Raw genomic sequence first — 20,781 nt, 5'->3', positions numbered from 1 at the left:
TAAATTCTAAAGAAAACATTAAAGGTAATGAACACTATTATAATAGATCTCTGAGTATCAAGAGTTTCACAATGCAAAGAACAATGAGAAAAATATTTTCTCAAAATTTCAACGTATAATACAAGGGAATTATCACTGAAAACTCTAGCTTTCTACAATCATTACCTAGCATATCCTCTTCTCCCTGCCCATCCCCAGGGCCCCCAAACTGCCAGTTCACTCCCTGTCCTTCTCTTTCTGAGTAAAAGGGAAGGAGGGAAAGAAAAATACCAGCAGACTGAGGGGGTAAAAAGACCATGTTCAGGTATTTGCTCATCTCTTAGTGAGTAACTAATAATCCTTGGGTGCCTCTTAGAAGCCAGGCATTGTGGTGAGTAGAAGAGGAATGAGGGAGGCATGGGTGCCCTTTAGGAGCTTATAGTTTAATAAGGAAAATAAAACAAATTAGTGCATAAAAACAACAAAAGTATAAAGAGATAAGTGGTTTTTAGATAAAGTGTATGTGAATTAATGATCTCCAGCCTGAAGAACTGAGAAAAATCAGTGCTTGTATTGGGCCTTGAAGAAGTTGGACTAAAAATACAAGGGGGTGGGGGTGGGATCTCACGGTGGCAGGGCAGGAAAATTCAGCTTAAATGCCAGGCAAAGTGACATTCTAAAACCAGTAAGAGGCTATTTACAGATTTTAAGTGGACAGTGACAGGACTGCCCCCTGCAGTAGGATTTACGTAGCTGCTCTTGGGGACTCCAGGACTCTTTGAATGCTGAATTAGTGTTTTGAGTTCCTTGGAGGTTAAAAATGTGAGGTAGAGGAAGTAAGTTGACAGAACTCATGAACAATCCTTGTTTTACTTTTAAAATTCTGTTTTGTTGTGTTGGGAACAGGGTTTGAACTGAGGCCAGTTAACTAAGATAAACCTAAGTGAAAGTGCCTGAAACACGAGAGACAAAATAAATCCTGTTATCACTAATGCTAAGCCTCCTGGACTAAAGACTTGATGGGTGTGTTGGGCAGAAGTAACCCTCCCACCCCTTTTCCAAATAGTCAGTGGGGTCATAAAGAGAGGTCCAGAAAAAAAATGTGTTTTTGAACAAAAAAACCAATTTCCTAGATGAAGTGGATCTTAAGTATATATACGAGGGTCTATTCAACTAGTTTCTTGCTCTCAGGAACCTTTGTCTCCAGTTCTGGGAATAATGAAGGAGTGATATATTAAAATAGTGTATCAGGCATTTTATTGTTTTACTGATAATTTCCATGGGGACTATCTGTCTTTTGGAAGAACTTCCCTTTGCCACCAAAATCCTACCTTGGCTCCAGAGCCTGCTTACTGACTGTATCTTCTCATTCCAAACCTGATTCTCCTATAGGAGCCAAGTATGTATGACACCCCACAGTTCTAGGTCAAAGTCCCTATTATCTGGGGGTCAATCAGTGAAAGTTGTTAACATGAATACAGAAAATTCTATCAAAGAATATTATCAAATCCCAGGCAGGTCAGAGTAGGTGTGGCTGCATATAACTTGGGAATTCAAAATTGTGTCTTAGACAACATCTTTTATTTCTGTCAGGTAAAAGAAGAGTGTACAGGGACATTGGTTCATAGCTTCCACCTCCAAGATCACCAGGTACTCAAAAGCGCATGCTGAAAATGCAGCCATCACATCCACACTTCAAAGAGCAGAAAAGAGGAAGTCTCTTCAGAGTGCTTTCCTGGAAGATTCTGTTCCTATCTCATTGGCCCAATTTAGCCATATGGCCAGCTGTCATCTCTGAGGCAGGCATATTGTTCTTCCTCACAGAGTGGAAGACCTGTACTAAGGGAGATGGAAGGAAGAATTGACACCAGATAGGGAAGTAGCAACCTCCCCGTCTGACTTTCGCCTGACCCTGTGAGATGCTGGAATTTACCTTATGATAAGTATATCCCAGTTCTGAGAGATCACACTTACCATTCCTGTGAGTGAAGATGGATGAAGAAGATAGTTTGGCAAAAGAGCTTAGACTTCCTAAGGCTGTTTAGCCTAGGGACAGGTGGTGAATTATCAGTGGTGCCCCGAATCTATGGCTATCCCCTGCTTCATTATTTATTCTATAAACCAAGGTTTTACTCATCGACAGGAAATATGTGGTATAAGTGTTATCTACTCCTCCTCCCCTCATGGCAGTGTTTTTCCCTGTTCAGCTGGAACATGACCTCAGAATCTTTCTCAACACAATGTTCCTGGCAGTTAAACTGGTTCAAAAGATTTGTCTTTGGTGTTGAATTCTACCTGCCATCTTTAATTGCTTAGGGGAATTTTCAATGTGACAGATTATCTGAGTAAAATTCTTTATGGGATAAATCTTTCATAGGTATATTCACAGGTGATAAAGTTATATATTTACAGGTAGCAGGCTTGGTATTGTTCAGATTTTAGCACTACATGACTATAATCACTCATATTAGTGAACATGTTCCAAACCTGTTCATTTGAATATTGGTCTTTGAGTTTCTCTAAGAATTATATTGTATCCATTTTTGTATCCCCAAGATGTCTGGCTCAGCACACTTTTAAATGTTTTCTAAACAAATAAATCACCTACATTGGTCAAGATCAAGTGGCTATCAAAGTAAATACTTCCCCATAGCTGGTTACTATGGACTGCTTACCATCGAGAGTACCAAATGGAGGCCTTATCTGAGGGGAGATCATTGGGTGACAAGAGTACTGATGGTACAACAGAGAGTTTTGGTTATTTCACAACTTCCTTTACAAACATTTGAATAACTGCACAGAAAACTGGCTACCCAGTAACAAAGAAAGGGCAGATACACTGAGCAGTTTTTTGTTTTTTGTTTTTCCTGAAACAAGCCTTTTTCCTTCTTTTGACTAATGGTCCAGGTCCTGGGTTAACTTGATTCAGTATTTTCTGTATTTTAGGAGGTGTTTCAGGGTGTTGTGCAAATGACAGATTCTTATTTCATGGATCGGTATGTGTGTAGCTAAAGTGAGAGTGTACTTATGCTCTACTTAATTTAATTAAGGTAGCCTATATTCACTGATTTGTTTTTTAAAAGATCTTATAACTCATTTAAATTAACATTAATATCATTTATGTTTTATATATTTTGGTTCCATTGAAAATTTTGTTGAGAGAAAAAGCTGCTTAAAAAAATGTGAAGGGCACTGACTTAACGAGCTCACACAAGTTCCATGTTTACCTCTGTTTAATGACCAAATTCCTATACCCTAGTAACAAAGAAAGATGAAGGAAAAGAATTGTGAAATGATTCTTTCTGCTCAAAGAGCAGGACTGGTTCTGATTAGATCCAGATGATGTTTTATATGAAAGCTGAACGTTTTGAGGACAGGGCCTTGAATTGCAGTGCTCACCTTGCCCTCCCCTGCAGCCCTAATACTGGGCTAGATCCACCCTACTGAGGAAGTGTCCCCACATTTAGATTCCTAAGTGATACAATCAGAGATGGCTGTATCACCAGAGATGGCTAAATTTCTGCATAATGCTTCTCCTTGTTGACTGGCTACTTAGTTTAGTCAGAAGGGTTGGGCCCCATAGAAATAACAAGGCTCCCTTCTCTTCTCCAAGTCTAGAGCTAGTCCTAACAGGTCACTCACAGCTTAATTCAGCAAGGGAATAGAAAAGGAAAGAGGAGGGAAGCAGGACTAAAGTTGTTTTTTTTTTAAATCCTCACCTGAAGATATGTTTTATTGATCTGAGAGAGAGATATCGATGTGTGAAAGAAACATCAACTGACCGCGTCTCATACAAGCCCTGACCGGGATTGAACTGAAACTCAGGTATGTGTTCTGGAATCGAACTCACAACTTTTGGTGCACAGGACAATGCTCTAATTGACTGAGCCACCTGGCCAGGGCAACACTACTGTCTATCTATCCGAGCTTCTGATTTCTTCTCTCATTATTCCAATCTGTCCCCTGCCCGTTCCATTCAGTGACACCCCCAGGTGGGGACAGGAGGTTGGGCTGGATTCAACTGAGAAGGGACCTTATAGACCATAGTCAGAACCAAGGAGCAACACCCCCAGTTAGTTCATTTCTTACCTTAGATAGGTTTACTTATCCAAATTAAAGTAAAAATTTACAAATTTTATTTGTAAAATGTGAGATAACAGCATAGACTTAGATGTAAAAAATACTCAGTACAATGCCTGGTTTCTAGCAGGTGTTCAATACATGCCACCTTTCTTAAAGTGTCACTGAGTGTCAAATAGGAGGCATATCTGCCTGGAGAAATGTGAAGTGTGTGTCTTTGTGTGTGGAAGGGTGTGGTGGTTGGCACTCATGTAAATCACTGGTGATGCTTTAGCACTTATCTTTCTTCCCCAGGCCTGCTGACCAAAAGTCATACTAATGAATAAGCCCAACAAGTGCATTTCTAAGGAAAATACAGTGGGAATGTCAAAGAGTGGGTAGAGGTGGTGGGGGAACAGAAAAGTCCCTGTAGACCGTTGGTTGTCCCACCTTTTGGCATGAGTTTTGAGGCTACTCTGGCCCTTAGTCACATCTTCATGTTTCCAGGTGTTGTTCCCAATCAATACCGCCCAGTTTAACCCTGAGGAAGAGGAAGCTTGAGACAGCCCTGCTGTCTGTCCCCTCTTAAGCCCTTCAAACCATATCATTAATTGTAAATTTTATGATTAAATAAAAATTTTTGAATGTCCCTAAAGTGAATATGCCATACATACATGGTTTAGTAATTGGGTGCTTGTGGCACCGAAACTACAAAACAGCATTGTATCCCTGAAAATCTGGATGTGCACTCTCATTGATTTGTAGTTGTGGTCCAGTCCCTGTTTCCCGGGAGGCAAGGCTTTAAGACTGCCTTAATACAGAGCCTTATTTGCCTTGTTACTATCTCCCTACCTCTTTCCGGCTGCATTCTTCAGAACTTCCTTTGGTCATCTTGTCAGCATCAGCGCTTTGCTGCCATTTATCTTCCAAGGACACAGAATCGGCAAAAATATAGTTGACTTAAGAAGCTTTTAAAAAATGTAACCTAATAAATGTATAAACGTGAGCAAGAGGGGGCAGTGCATGTTTAAAAACAAAGGTCGGATGTCAAGAATTAAACTAATTAGGGTTAAATCTGTGGCAACATGTACACACACGACCATGCCATCTTTTGTTTTGTTTACTACCTGTTACTTCATCTTTCTGGGCCTCGGTTTTCTTATACATTAATTAAGAGCACTGCGCCCATTGTTATTCTTTGAAACGCGTTTTTCCTCCTGCCTCTCCTCACAACTCCTTCCCTGAGTATTTGGAAGAAGGTGGGCCGGTCACTTCTGCACCAGCGGGAGAGCTAATCTTGACTTCATTTTAGTGGTTTGGGTTCAGACAACCCAGCACAACAGAATAGCAGCGTTTTAAAGGTAACAGGATAGCTAGTGCTACATACCTGCCTTTACCTCCCCAAAACCTCCGTGGGACTTAAAATGCTACAGCTGACTGCACGCTGAAATAGCCCAGGGACCACCATCAAAGTCCTCCGCAAAGCTCGATGCAGACGAGAGAACTCCCACATCAAGGGCCGCTTCCTCTTAAAAGCTTTAAAGAAAGAAAAACGAAGAACGGCCGCGGCCCTGTTCCCAGGAGTAGCCAGTGCGGCTTCGGGCACCCAAGGCCTCCACACACACCATCATCCCTGGTGGGGAGGGCAGGGCGGTGGACCTGAGGACTGAGACTAGAGAAGTCGGGCATCTGGACGCAACCAGCTTCTAACTTGCCGCAGTCCAACCTCCTTCCCGGCCCGGATCTGCTTCCAGGGCGCCGGGAAGGGGCGGTGCCGGGGGCGGGACAGGCGCCTAGACTCCTCCCGCCATACACGCCGGCTTCCCAGCGTAGAGGCCGAGGACTGTACCCGCCCACCGCACGCCAGCCGCCCCAGCTGCCTGGTCCTTACACTGTCTACGCCGCCTTGTCCCTACGCCGCAGCTACAGCGGACACGCGTCTCTACGCCTGAACCGGAACCTCTTGTGGAGGACGCTGCCGGTTGCGGGCGCGGAGCGGGGAGCTCGGAGAGGCGGCCTGCCCAGCGCCCACCATGGCCGCGGCGGGGTGAGGCTGGCGCGGCCGTGCAGTCCCGCGGTTCGGGCGCTCCTCCGCCGCGGGCAGGCCCAGGAGGTGCGGTGACCGAGGGAGCCGCCTGCAGCCGCTGGTCGCTGCCCTGCCCGCCGCCCATGGCGAGGCCCCACCACCGCTGTTGACCGCGCTTCCGTCCATCCCCGGCGGCGGGCGGGCCTCGCTCTACGTCCGGCCCCGGGAACCCCGCGAGCGCCGCGGGCCCTGGGCCGCCGACGATGGGGAACACTACCTCGTGCTGCGTGTCTTCCAGCCCTAAACTCCGGAGGAATGCACACTCCCGGCTGGAGTCCTACCGGCCGGACGCTGACCTGAGCCGCGAGGACACGGGCTGCAACCTGCAGCACATCAGTGACAGGGAGAACATCGACGGTGAGCGCGGCCCGGCTGTGACCCTCACAGCCCGGCTCTGGACTTGGGCTCGGGTACCGCGGGCGGGAGGCCGGTGGCCAGGTGACCGGAGCCGGCCTTGGTCAGCCCAGGTCTCCAGACGTGAAGGGACAGCTCTGGGCGCGGGCGACGGAGGGTCCTGGTCTCAGGACTCGTCCGGGCCACAGCCAAGCTGTTGGCCACCAGGCTGAACTCGCTTGTTTTTTTAAAAGTGAAGTGAGTAGACACGGTCTCGGGTAAGACAGGACTGGATCCCCGTTTTGGGACTAGTCTGTACCTAGAGTTGGAGAACAGGGGTGGCCTGTGTCAACTCCCCGGAAACTTACATGTTGATCCCACTTGGCTGTCCCTCACCAGTGGTTCCTTCAAAAACTAAAAACAAAACCAGGGGCTTCCCACCAAAGGATTTGGAGGGGGTGATATGAGACATTAGAGTCAAGTTGCTCCTCCTGAATGCTTCAAAATTTTTCTTTAGAGGATCAAAAGAACGGGGTTGTACCCCGTTTTTGCTTGGGACTGAATTACCTCCTGTGGATTCCTAATTGATCTGAGTGACATTTGGTTTGGGCTAGTGTTTATAAAGGAAGTTAAACGACCTATCACTGCACTTAGTAAAGTTTATTTTATTGATGTCTTTATTAATAATTTAGTAGTATAATTTTGTCAATAAGCTATGTTGCTTAATATCTACAGGTGGGTAGTTTACGTAATTTCCAACTTTAAGAAATTTGAAATGTGAAATACATTTTTATGACAACTTGATTTTTCTTTTTTTCACCCAGAAATATCAAAGTTGATGTGTTTGAACTGACCTGAAAAAATTTCTTGTGTGGGAGAATTGACACAACTCTGTCATAATTCATTCGTGTCAACTTTAGAGTGGCACAAATGCTCTCTAGTGTGGAAAGCCGAGTTTAAACTCAATCAAGAGTAAGAATTTTCTCATTGTTTGGCATTCTTTAATTTCTTTTTAGTAATTTTGTGTCTTTAGAAGAGCAAATTTGTTGAATAAATATTGTACCACATATAAAGAGACTAATATAACATCTATAGAAGGTGCATAGTAAGTTAGGGTTCCAAGTGACATTTCTAGTGTTGTTGCTTTTAGACTTGCATTAATTTAACCTACTCTTTAGAGGTTTCGGACTATATCCATACTTTATTTCAAAATTTAGGCACATAGAGGCATCTAGAAGGATATTAAGGCCAGGTATGTCTTCATCACTGCTCTGGTCACAGGAATCTAAAAGAAGTGTTTAGCATGTGGTAGAGACTTAACGAATATTTTATTTTAAAGACATGAATGAGTGAATGAGTTTATTATAGAAAGCCATTACCTAGTCCTATACTGTGTTGGTAGTCAAAAATATTTGGCAATAATTCCTCCTTTATGTTGTGCACTAATATGGGGTAGAGGCTTTATGATTTAAATATTGGATTTAAGAATACAAACAGAGGGAAGAGTTCACATTTCTTAGAGCTAGGCTGCATACTGGTATTGACTATAGTGGGGAAATGGGGCCAGGGCGGGGCTGGGGGTCTGTGGGGAATAATTGTAATCAGCTGTTTGGCAATAAGACTTAGGAGGATTTTGCCAGAGAAAAATAGAATAGTATTGTGTGTTCTTTCATTTGAGGGAATCTAAATTTGGTCATCACTTACTTTTGAGAAAACATTTGGAAGGCCACCAACTCGTTTTGTAGGTTCTGGATAGTTTAAGAGGCTAAGTCAGGGTAAGAGGATTTCTAATGTAGGCTGTAGTGCCCTCACCCCAGAACCCAGTTAATACAGTGATGCTAGTTTAAACCCAGAAACATTTAAACAGTTCTCTTTCTTTCCCAAGTTTAGTAAATAATACTTTTGGGTGTACCTATCCAGCAGTTCTCAAGTCCAGAAATGTAGGATTGGGCCTTTGCATTTTGTTTAAAGCTCTCCAGTAATTCTAAGATGCAGCTAGCATTGAGAATTGCTCCTGTTGTTGAGAGAGGGATATTTTCCATAGAAATTCATTCAGTGTCAAAAGTTGGACAGAACAGATTTATGTTAAATAAGATGCATACTGTATTATGTTGTGTATAACGTGCACCCACATTTTGGCCTGGATGTTCAGAAAAAAAGTCTTGTTTTAATTTTACAATTTATTTATTTTAAGGAGCAAAACTGATTATTGTATTACAGAGGGCATTATTTGCATATGGGTGTGGTTATTGTTCTCTAGAGTTATACTTTTAACACATAAGCAAAAATAAAAGAATTAAAAACATTTATATAGGTACGGAATTAGTACTACCCATGTATAATGTGCACCTTTATTTCTCCTCAAAAATTGTGACAAAATACTGCGTGTTTTACATGGCAAGATATGGTATATATGTATGTACATAAACATGACTTACTGTATTGTTAGAGGATTAGTAAACATTTTAAAATTACATCTCAATTCTTTTTTAAATTAAATTTTATTGGGGTATCATTGGTTAATAAAGTTATACAAGGTCTATCAGGAAAAAGTTCCAGCCATTGTCAGTACAATGAGAAAGGTTGGCCCAACATCTGTGTATCCTGACTCCCAAGAAGAGTGGACTGGGATATACATGCATGAACAATAACAACTTCACTGAACTAGTCAGTAGGGGTGGTAGACACAGTTGATTGAGCTTGTGTGTGCTGTGGTTGTTGCATTCAAAATGACTGAGTGAGCAGAGCAATGAGTCTGCATCAACTTTTGCATTCATTTAGAAAATTCCTCCAAGGAAACTATTCAGATGATTCAGAAGGCCATAGCTATAGGCAGCTGGTGGTTGGCAGCTTCATTGGGACAATGTGCCCGCTCATGCATCACATCTTGTACAGATTTTTTTTCTGAAACGTCGTATCAGCCAGGTGACCCAGCCCCTCTACAGCCCTGATTTGGTGGTGCCCTGGGACTTCTGGCTTTTTCCAAAACTAAAATCACCTTTGAAAGGGAAGAGATTTCTGACAGTTGATGACATTCAGGACAATACAGAGGGGTAGCTGATGATGAATGGGAGAATTGTGAGGTCCCAAGGTGCTTACTTTGAAGGAGACTGAGGCGTCATAGTCCTATGTACAAAGTTTCTTGTATCTTCTTCAATAAATGTCTTTAATTTTTATATTATATGACTGGATACCTTCTGGACAGACCTCATATAAGTTACATCTCAGTTCCTGATTCTAAGGTAGTATATAACAAAAGTACAGTATATAACAAAAACTGAAATGCACAAATGCCATCTTTTTTACATACAGAAAGATGTTCCAGACAACTAGAATGGAAGGGTTTGGAGATGGTTATGAGGTGTCAGTGATAGGTGAGTTTCTTTAAATCATAGAGAAATGAGCTACGTACCTGTGTTTTTCTGTTCAAACACACAGTGGGTACTTTTTGTCCCATAGGATTTCAGTGACTGAGTTAGGGCAGTTAGGCTCCCATGAGATCTACCTGCAACTTGCTCTGTCTTTGTACTCTGTGTATATTAGTGTTAGGTTATTCATGTTTTTGAAATTTATATTAGACTGAGTAGCTCCCTCAGTATTATTTTTCATGAAATGATTCTTAGATTGAGAAATAACAAAAACAGTTAATGATAGTGTTAATTATAACCGTTTTATATTGCTTACTCTGTGCCAGATACTGCTCGATATCTATTCACTTATTAGTTATCAGAACAACCCTATGGGTAATATTATTCTTACTTTAAGACAAAGATGTGAGGCAGAGTGAGAAGAAATGGTGTGTTTAAAGTCATATAGCTACTGAATGACCAATGGAAATTGTCCCTTGTTGCTTGACTAGCCATCAAACACATTAAGTAGTCTGGGGTTGCCTCGTGGGGGTAGGCTGGCTATCATTGCAGTCGTATCTGAGAAGGGACTTTATCTATCTGCAACAGATTGGACTTCCCCGAGTAATTTATTTCTATGGGAGGAGAAAGAGAGGGATGGATCAAAGAGAGTTTAAAATTCTATGATAGTAAATAAATCAGGACACTTGTAACATATGTATCTTAGTGTCAGTTGGGGAGTTAGGCCTCAAAATGATTGATGGCACCTTCATCCTTTGTGTATCAGCTGTCATCCTTGACAATCCAGTAGCTCCTTCATCCCATATCCAATCTTCTAGGAAAGCATTACTTTCTACTTTCAAAATAGATCTAGAATCTGATCACTTTTTTTATCCTCACTGAAGGATGGTTTTTTCATTGTTTTTAGAGAGAGAAACATAGATTGGATGCCTCCCATATGCGCCCAGAACTGGAATCCTATTAGCCTGGACCAGGGATTGAACCCATAATCCATGGTATGTGCCCTGACCAGGGATTAAACTAGCAACATTTTGGTGTATGGGATGGTGCTCCAACCAACTGAGCCACATCTGCCAGGGCCAGAATCTGATCACTATTTTATACCTTTCCTCCTGCTCTTGTGCTAAGTAGCCTAACTGGTCTCCTTGCTTATACACTAGCCCACTGTAGTCTGTATTCAACTATAGCAGCTGTGGTGAGATTTTTTTTAAACTTAACACATCACTCCCCTGCTCAAAAACTGCAATGACTCCTTATTTTATATGGAGAAAAAGCTTTACAATGGATTTTTATAGTATGGAACTTAACACTGGGCACTAAGGCCCTTTGTGATCTGCCTTCCTTCCTTGCTCACTCACTCACTAGCTCATTCCAGCCCTGTTGACCTTGTTCAGTGTTTCAGTGCTGTTCCTTGAACATACCAGACATACTTTTTCCCCAGGGCCTTTGCTCTGTCCTTCTGCCTTGAATGCTCTTTGTGTATTCTCTTGGCTAACATCCTCACTGTCTTCAGTCTTTGTTCAAGTCTCACCTTTTCATTGAGGCCTGCCTTGTCACCCCATTTAACATCCTTCCTGCCACCTCATCAGCAGTCCTGAAATACATCCTTTGTCCTAATGATTCTTTATTCCATGTCACCTATAACATGCTGTACAAGTGTATACATATGTACAAATAACTATTTCTACTCATGGAAGTTCCACGGAGAACTTTTTTTGTTTTGTTCATTGATGTAAACCATGTGCCCAACACAGGGCCTGATATCTCAATGACACTATAAATATTTGTTGAATCAAGGAGTAAAGCCAGCTTCGTAAGAACATCAGAGGCAGGGCATCATCATGTGAGGAAACAGGTGGGAGAAGGAGAGGATTAATAAGACTTGTAATGACGAAAGTAGAGTGATGTGAAACTTTATGGTTCTGTTTGCATTTTATGCCGAGAGATAGCAGATAGGGTGGACTACTGAAAATGAAACATAAGAAAGATTTTAAAGTATAATTAAAAGAAAAAATCACCCAAATTGAAAAGAAACTGTGGTTAATGGAATTCTGTTTAGCAATGTATTATTTAGTCTTTTTTCCTTGTCTCATCAGATGTCCATTACATTTTTAGGGATCAAAATGAGGCTAAAATATATAATAAATCAAAAAGTACTAGGTGAACATATGCAATTATAAACATAGCCACTCATGTTGACTTTTTTATATTAAACATAAAATGTGTTTACACAGCAAGTGGTGTTTGGATTTCCCATATCCAGAGAAGCTCGAAGCTTCTAAGGAACTCATTCTAGGTATAGGAAGTATAACCAGAAAAAGTGCTCTGTTAAAATGTGTGTGTGTGGAGGGTTGGGGAGGAGTAAAGTGGGGAGACAAAGGAGCAATTTAAAATCAAAGTACCTGTTGTGGTGTTAACCTGAATTACTGCTCTGGTTTTTTTGAGTATCTGCAAACTTCTGACTGCTTCTCTTCATTCAGTGTTCTTTTTTCTTGAATGTCAGTCCCACTTTAATATTTCCAGCCTGATGGGCAAAACTGTACCTGTGGACTTTCATTTCAGACTGAGATTTATTAATACACTGCCTGCAGAATTGTGAAGACACCGACTGAATGTGGGCTGACTGCATGTTACCAGTGTAGAGGGGGCACTGTACAGGCGTGCTGAGAGAGCCGTTCTTCAAAGCATGCTGATGGCTCTGTGACCTCCACTCTACTGACTAATCCTATTTTCCTCTCTATTTAGAATCATACCCTTATTTTACAGATTAGGAAACTAAGTCTTGGAGAGGTACAGTCTCTTGCCCAGGTCATGCAGAACGTGGACAAGGGTAGTAAAACTGATGTGTGTTAACTTTGGGCTGAGACTCTGCTAATTACTGACCCGTATTATTTTTTTACATCTTCACATTATTCTCCCCACATTACAAGAGAGGAAATTGAGCCTTAACTTAAGAGGTAAGAAATTTACTCAAGTTTCCATAGCTAATTGGTGGCAAAGTTGGGGTTGAATCTCCTACCACGTGCTAGAGCTCCACACCTCAGTTGTCTTGTGACAGTTAACTAGGGCACTCCCTGTGTTTAGAATCTGACCTTGCTGGTGCTCAGCCCATGCCTGCTTTGTTTTAAGAGATTCAGTATGCTTTTAGTTAGCAATACTTTATGATTAGGATTTTTACATTTCTCCATGCTTCTTCAGAGTAGTGAAGTTTAAATAATTATGGGGAATGGTAGATTTTTCTCACCCTTTTCTACAAAGCTAATTGTCTGTATCATCTTAAGTAGAAGAATTGCTTTCAAATGTCTGGCTAGATGAAACTAACAGAAAGATCAAATCCATTCCTATCCTACCTTTTCTGAAGAATGAGGGAGGAGCTCAAGGTGGAGAAATTCATGGAGAGATCTTCCCGGGGGGGTTATACAATGTGCCTCCAGCTCTGCAAAGTTGGTGTGGGGCAAAGAACGGAGTCCTATATCAGGAGGTCTGCATCCCAGATGTGGCTCCACCTTTATTGTTGGACATCTGTCCCTCTGAGCCTCACTGTTCTCTCTGCTTAAAAACAGTGCTTAAAAATAGTTTTCCCTTATGTCCTGAGGTACCTAAAATGAGGATTGAATGAGACCAAGGTGCTGAGTAAACTGAAAAGTACCAAAAGAGCATAATGCTGATAGGAGCACAGCACTCACGTGAATTTCCTTGTATTAAATATGAAGTGTGTTCCAAGGTCTAAAAGAAAGTGTGCTTGAACTGCATGTAGCAGTGAGCAGCTGGAGGGGTTCATCTTAACAAAGATGTTAAGTATTCAAGGTAGTACCAGAGGATAACTGGAATTCTAGAGCTGGGTGGGCTGGGTTCTACAGAGCTATATGGCCTTTGAACGGGAAGCTTGTTGGCAGTAAAACTTGAAATAGAAATACTGCTCCCCTTTCTAACATACTGCTCCTCTTCTTTTTGTTTTTTTAAATTTTTCAATTACAGTTGACATACATTATTATATTAGTTCATATATAATTACAATATGCATACACATATTGTATTCATGACACACATATGTTCGTGACACACACGTTATTATATATAATGTGTATTATATATATTATGTATATTATTATATTATATTATATATAGGTATATACCCCAGTGATTAGATATTATGTAACTTACTCAGTGATCATCCCAATAAATCTTGCACCTATGTGACACCATATATAGTTATTAGAATATTATTGACTGTATTTCCTATGCTGTCCTTTACATCCCCATGACTATTCTGTAATAACCAGTGTGTACTTCTTAACCCCTTCACCCTTTTCACCCATCGCCACAAGGCCCATCCCATCTGGCAACTATCAAAATGTTTTGTATCTATGAATCTGTTTCTGTTCTGCTTGTTCATTTATTTTGGTTTTCTTTTATATTCAATTGTTGATAGGTATTCATTTATTGCCATTTTATTGTTCATAATTTTTATCTTTTATTTTACCTCTTCTTAAAGAGGACCCTATAACATTTTGTTTGGTGGTGATGAACTCCTTTAGCTTTCTTTTTTCTGGGAAGTTCTTTGTGTATCCTTTAACTCTAAGTGATACCTTTGTTGGGTAGAGTGGTCTTGGTTGTAGGTCATTGTTTCTCATCACTTTGAATATTTCTTGCCATCCCCTTCTGGTTTGCAGAGTATCTTTTGAGAAGTCAGCTGACAGTCTAATGGAAGCTTTCTTCTAGGTAACTAACTTAACTGCTTTTAAGATTTTTTTGTCTTTAACCTTTGGCATTTTAATTATTATGTGTCTCAGTATGGACCTCTATGGGTTCATCTTGTTTGGGACTCTCTGTGCTTCTGGCACTTGTATGTTTATTACCTTCACCAAGTTAGGGAAGTTTCTGTTGTTTTTTTCAAATAGGTTTTCAATTTTTTTGCTCTCTTTCCTCCTTCTGGCATGCCTATGATATTAATGTTGGTTTGCTTGAAGTTGTCCCAGAGGCTCCTTACGCTATCCTCATAGTGTAAATCTTCATAGTGTAAAATTTTACACTATGAGGATAGTGTAAGAAGCCTCACAGTGTAAAAATCTTTAGTTTTTGGATTTTTTTCCAGTTAGTATATCCTTTTTTTCTGACTGGTCTTTTTTTATGCTGTTGAGGTTCTCATTAAGTTCATTGAACATTTTTTTTTTACAGGAACAAGTATAAAAGACACATGGACAAAAACTTAGCGGGGTGGAAATGAGGGAGGAAGTTTCGGTGGGTGGGTTGGGATGGGAGTAAAAGACAGAAAACTGTACTTGAACAACAATTAAAATAAAAAATAAATAAAAGAGAAAAAGTTCATTGAACATTTTTATAACCAGTGTTTTGAACTCTGTATCTAGTAGATTGCTTGTCACCATTTTATTTAGTTGTTTTTCTGAAGTTTTGTTCTGTTCTTTCATTTGGGCCATGTTTCTTTATGTTCTCATTTTGGTACCCTGTCTGTGTTTGTTTTTATGTATTAGGCAAAACTTGTACATCTCCCAGGCTTTTTAGGGTGGCCTAATATGGTAAGTGTTCTGTAGGGTCCAGTGGCACAAGCCTCTCTTATCACCCAAGCTGGGCACTTCAAGGTGTGCCCTCTCCGCCCCCTTGTGTGGACTGTGTATATCCTCTTGTAGTTGAGCCTTGAGTAGTGTTGGCACGTGAGTGGGAGGGATTTATGCATAGGCTGGTTGGCTGCATGGACTGACTGCGGAAGATCAGCTCTGCAGGGGCCCTCTCCTTAGAGCAGGACTTACTTTGGTAGGGCTCAGATGCTCAGTGGAGATGTACCAGCATCTAGACCTTCATCTGGCTCCTGGTCCTGAGAGAAATACAATGGACTGCACTAAAGATCATTGTTAGTCACTGTGGTTATATTTTTGCCTATTTGCTTTGTGAGCCTTGCAGAAATTTTAGTTGGACAGTGAAATACAAGTCACTTCTATTTTGGACTATGATTATAGACCTTCTGACTCTGAGGAAGAATAGAAAATACTCTGCGTGGGAGTTCATATGTGTAAACCAAAATTAATTTTAGACTGTAATACACAATTATAAGCATTTTACAAGCTATAGCCTTAGAGACAATGATTCAGATAGGGCTTAAACTGTGTTTCACCAAAACAAAGATGAGGCTTCCTTTCATAGAGAAAGTTCTGCCCAGAATATCAGTTAGGTTCATATTATGTAAATGAGGTATCCATATTGTGCAGTTCTGATTGGATGGGGCAAGTCTCAGTTCACTGGTAGAAAGAGGAAACCAGGGTTTCCCAACAGTGGTTGACTCAGATGGAATAAACAAGGGGGCATAGTATAGGAAGAGAGTTCAGTCTGAGGTTCTTTGTAGTATACAGAGTCTGTAAGGAGCCCTTGTCAGCAAATGATTGTTAGGCTCATTATTAGTCATAAAATTTGGGCCCATCATTGGCCATGGGGAGTGCATCTCAGCAGATAAATTCCTTCTTGGGGTTCCCATCGAACGAATCTTCTTAGGATCCATAATATGTAATACAGCTAAATGTTGTAAGACTTTGAATGTTGGGTTAAAAATACTTTATAAGTAAGTTCTTTCCTGAGTATGATGCTTCTGTTCTTGGTTGGCAAAAAGGGAAAGAGAAACTACTAAAGATATTTGATTATATTTGGTGAACCATCTCACTCTGCAAATTGAGAGGAGTGTTAATTGAGAGGTCTCTCCTTTGCCTCCCAAGGAAAGACTCTACTTCACAATTTTAGGATTCTGTCCATTAATTAACCTGTCTCTTTCAGGGTATGAGTCGATTATAGCTATTCCATTAAGTATGATCATAATTTATTGTTTTGGGGTTTTTTTTGGTATGGATCTAGACTTTGTATGGTTGCTTACAAGTCCAGATCCAAGGTTTCCTTGTGCACTCTGCCAGAGTCTAGGATAAGAAACAAAGTCATAACGCTGTGTTTAATCTTGTTTCAAATTTTCAAACTCATGAGAATTACATTCATTTACAGTGAGTATTTTTTAGTTTATGTGGCTGACCTCATTTTTCCACTGCCTTTTTTTCCTCAAGCTATGTGAAAGTAATGGGCTGTAATGTGTAGTTTTTGTTACTCCCTTGCTTGAAAAGCATTGATAAATAGGGTCGATACAGCATTACAGATTGCCATCTGTCTTCTGAATGCTAATGTTACTGAAGAGATCTAAGTTGTTTATTCACTTTGATTTTAGCATATATTTGGTTCTTTTTCTATAAAATATACTTGTCTGATTTTCCATTTATTATTTTGTGGGAAATCTGGAGTAAGCTTAGCAAAGACGGTATTCAAAAGTAAGATTTTAAGTGTTAACCACACAGAAACAAATTTAAGGGGTAGGGCACATTTTTTTGCTTTGCAAACCCTTTGCTTCTGTGGGAGATGGTGTTTCTGATTGGCCACTGTCATGCTCAGCAAACACACTCTGCTGTTTGCAGAATCCTGTGGTGCAGCAGGAGGAGGAGTACTGTTTTGTAGCTCATGTTGGCAGCCTCTGGAAGGGGAAGCTGTGAACCTTGGGAACTGTGCAGTGTTGCTGGGTGGGATGAGTCAGGGAAGTCTTGAATGCAGAATGGCACACATGAAAGCCAGACAAGGCCCGAGAAGGTGAAAAATGGGCATTCAGAAGTGGATGGAGGCTGTTACCTTTGGTGAAGTTTGGGTCTGTCTGCCTCCTTGACAGTGATTTGGGCTGGATACCAAGTATGGCAATGATTTTCAGAGTTGAGGGGGATGATCTGCTAGGAGAGGCTCTGGACTTTTGGAATGACACCAGTGATTAGATAACTGGACGCAAATTTTCTTCTCATTTAACTAATAATATTTAGGGAGGAACATTTGTTGAAGCATAATTTGGGTTTTTTGAAAATGAAATTTAGGGGCAACTCGCTTCTGGAGTCTGCTGGCACTCGCTCCATGACAGGAGGAGGCAAGATGGCGACGGAGTACAGTGGAGCAGATTCCACTTTCTTGTATACAAGGGAGAGAATCCTGTCCGATCGGCGCAGGAGAAACTAGGCAGGCAGAAGTTGCTCAGCATATATGAAAATAACGGGCCAGAAATCTGAACATTCACGGGGGATCCAGACGAGACACAAACAACTTGAAAATACAAAAAGACCAGGGCTGGACCCGTAGAAGAGGCTCCCCAACAGTAGAGTCAGACAAATTTCACTTTGTTGTAGGAGAGAAGCCACAAGTTGCTGCATATTTGAGTAGGTGGAAGCAGAGAACAACAGGATAACCAAAGAGACTGCACCACTGAATTTCACAGGCATTCCACCACAGAAGTTCACACCATAAACCCACGGAGTCAGAACAGGGCAATCTAAGAAGCTGAGGCTAATAAGAGGAGTCTCACAAACAATGGGAAGACAAAGAAAAAATCCCCAAATAAAAGGAAAGGAGGAACCCTCAGAAAGAATGTTACATGAAATAGAGGCAAGTCAATTGTCAGATATTGAATTCAAAGTTCAGGAAGTTCAAAGAGCTCACAATGAGCTACCAGAAACTACAGGGGAGCTACAACTATATCAACATGTAAAAGGAAATGGAAACTATTAGCAAGGGCCAAGAGGAAATGAAGAATACAATTTCCAAATTGAAGAACACAGTAGAAAGTATTAAAACTAGAGTAGATGAGACAGAAGATCGTATTAGTGAATTGGAGGACAAAATAGAAAACATCTCATAGAAAGATCAGGAAAAGGAAATGGGGCTCACAAAGAATGAAGAGGGATTAAGAGAAATGCAAGACAATATGAAAAGTAATAGTATCTGAATAATAGGAATACCAGAAGGAGAAGAACAACAACGAGGGACAGAAACCATATTTGAAAGAGTAATGAGAGAAAATTTCCCTAATTTGATGAGAGAAAAAGTCACACAAATCCAGGAATCACAGAGAGGCCCAATCAAGAGGAACCCAAAGAGGCCCACTTCAAGACACATCATCATTAAAATGGCAAAATTCCAAGACAAAGAGAGAATCTTAAAGGCAGCAAGGGAGAAAAAACTTAAGTAACATACAAGGCAGCCCCAATAAGGTTAGCTACTGACTTCTCAGTGGAAACACTCTAAGCCAGAAGAGAATGGCAAGAAATATGCCAAGTAATGAGAACCAGAGGCCTACAACCAAGGCTACTTTACCCAGCAAGGCTCTCAATCAAGATAGAAGGCCAAATAAAGAGCTTCCAAGACAAAAGAAGTCTAAAAGAATATGCCTCCACCAAAGCAGCCCTACAAGAAATACTAAAAGGACTGCTTTAAGGAAAGGAAGGAAAAGAGAGAGACAGAGAGGAACACAGGTACAAAAATGGCAATGAATAAATAACTATCAATAGTAACCTTAAATGTAAATGGATTAAATGCTCCAATCAAAACACATAGAGTAGTTGAATGGATAAGAAATCATGACCCACATATATGCTGCCTACAGGAGACCCACCTCAGAACAAAAGACCTACAGACTGAAAGCAAAGGGCTGGAAACAAATTTACCAAGCAAATGGACAAGAAAAAAAAGCTGGGGTAGCAATTCTCATATCAGACAAAATAGACTTCAAAAAGAGGGCCATAAAGAGAGACCCAGAAGGTCACTTCATAATACTAAAGGGAAGAATCCACCAAGAAGACATTAACATCATAAATATATATGCACCCAACATAGGAGCACCAAAATATATAAGGAAAATCTTAGAGGAATTCAAGAAAGATATAGACAGCAACACAATTATAGTAGGGGATTTTAACACCCCACTATCAAAAATGGACATATCTTCCAAACAAAATATCAACAAAGATATTGCAGCATTAAACAACACCCTAGAGGAAATGGACTTAAGTGATATATATGTAGAGAGAGAGAGAGAGCCCTTCCTCCCAAAGAAGCTAAATTACACGTTCTTTTCAAATGCACATGGAACATTTTCAAAGACCATATGATAGGACACAAAACAAGCCTCATCAAATTCAAGAAAATTGAAATCACACAAAGCATTTTCTCTGACCACAAGGGACTAAAATTGGAAACCAACCCCAAAGGATAAAACCCCAAACACCCAAAATCATGGAGACTGAATGGTATGCTATTAACCAACGAATGGGTCAAGAATGAAATTAGGGAAGAAATCAAAAAGCTTCTGGAAACAAATGAAAATGAACTCACAACAACCCAAAACTTATGGGACACAGTGAAGGCAGCCCTGAGAGGGAAGTTTATAGCAATACAGGCCTACCTAAAGAAGATAGAAACTGATCAAAGAAACAACTTAACCCCATGCCTGCAAGAATTCGAGGAACAACAACAAAGACAGCCCAGAGCAAGCAGAAGGAAGGAAATAACCAAGATTAGAGCAGAATTAAATGACATAGAAACTAAAAGCACAATTCTAAGGATCAATGAATCGAGGAGTTGGTTCTTTGAGAAGATAAACAAAATAGGCAAGCCTTTAAATAGGCTCATCAAGAAAAGAAGAGAGAGGACTCAAATAAACACAATCAGAAATGAAAGAGGAGAGATTACAACTGATACCACAGAAGTAGAAAGGATTGTAAGAAATTACTATGGAGAACTGTATGCCAAGAAATTTGAAAAGCTAGGTAAAAGGGACAAACTTCTAGAAAAATATAATCTTCCAAAACTCAATGAAAAAGAAGCAGAAAAGCTGAATAGACCAATAACAGCAAAAAGAATTGAAGCAGTGATCAAAAAATTTCCATCACACGAAAGCCCTGGACCAGATGGTTTCACGGAAGAATTCTACAAAGCATTTAAGGAAGAGCTAACCCCTGTTCTTCACAGGCTATTCAAAAAATCCAAAAGGATGGAAAACTCCCAAACTCTTTTTATGAAGCCAACATGATCCTAATTCCAAAACCAGATAGAGACACAAGAAAGAAAGAAAACTTCAGACCAGAATCGCTGATGAACATA

General features: G+C 40.6%; 1 long non-coding RNA gene across 1 annotated transcript; it reads right to left on the bottom strand.

The window, feature by feature from the left end:
• Nucleotides 1–1,498: 1,498 nt before the first annotated feature.
• LOC119064202 (uncharacterized) lies at nt 1,499–5,758 on the bottom strand. Its single transcript, XR_005085338.2, has 3 exons — nt 5,426–5,758; nt 4,891–4,961; nt 1,499–1,818 (listed from the first exon to the last, which is right to left on the bottom strand). It is a non-coding gene; the product is annotated as an uncharacterized LOC119064202 (long non-coding RNA).
• Nucleotides 5,759–20,781: the final 15,023 nt, after the last annotated feature.

This window comes from Artibeus jamaicensis, unplaced genomic scaffold, assembly GCF_021234435.1.
Source record: "Artibeus jamaicensis isolate MK-2021 breed Jamaican fruit bat unplaced genomic scaffold, CSHL_Jam_final contig_659, whole genome shotgun sequence".
Lineage (NCBI taxonomy): Eukaryota > Metazoa > Chordata > Mammalia > Chiroptera > Phyllostomidae > Artibeus > Artibeus jamaicensis.
The sequence above is the reverse complement of the archived record's forward strand: the minus strand, read 5'-3'. Positions and strand labels throughout refer to the sequence as shown.